This window comes from Mastomys coucha, unplaced genomic scaffold (genome assembly GCF_008632895.1).
Source record: "Mastomys coucha isolate ucsf_1 unplaced genomic scaffold, UCSF_Mcou_1 pScaffold9, whole genome shotgun sequence".
In the NCBI taxonomy this organism is placed as follows: Eukaryota; Metazoa; Chordata; class Mammalia; order Rodentia; family Muridae; genus Mastomys; species Mastomys coucha.
The window spans coordinates 92,162,873-92,163,447 of record NW_022196915.1 but is presented as its reverse complement, the minus strand read 5'-3'; positions in this window follow the sequence as shown (position 1 = coordinate 92,163,447).

Here is a 575-nt window from a genome sequence, read left to right as displayed (position 1 = left end):
GACTCCCACCCATTCCTTAAAATAAGAAAGGGCTGAAGAAATCCAGGAACTGAATACTTCTGTAAATGACAGATCCAGATGTGTAGAGTTCACTTGTGCGATGGCAAGCCTCAGTCTCAGTGTATCTTCAAACTCGGCAAAACAATTCTGGAGTAGAAACTTCAATGGGCAGAGCCACAGCATCAGCAGACAGGTCAGGATCTGAGTCCCGAAGGGCCGGTTGTGATCCGTCCTCCTTCACCTCAATTCTTCTTGTTAGCCTCTCTGGTACCCAAATCGGGTTATCTTCTTCCTATGGAAAAACACAAACGGCTCCCCTGGATCTTATTAAAATAGGATCCGGGCCTTTCCATTGACCGGTCAAAACATCCTTCCATTTTGCCATCTCCTTTGGCCTGTCAGGTTCCGAGCAATGACAATCAGCAGCCGTATGCCCGTCATCATCCAAATTTAAAAAATTAAGAGTAAAGAGTACTATAGAGATGGTTACACTTGGCACCGAGGGCCAAGCCTCCTCAATACCCCCTTTTTGTTTTATTAAATATGACTTGAGCATATGGTGGGCTCGCTCTATG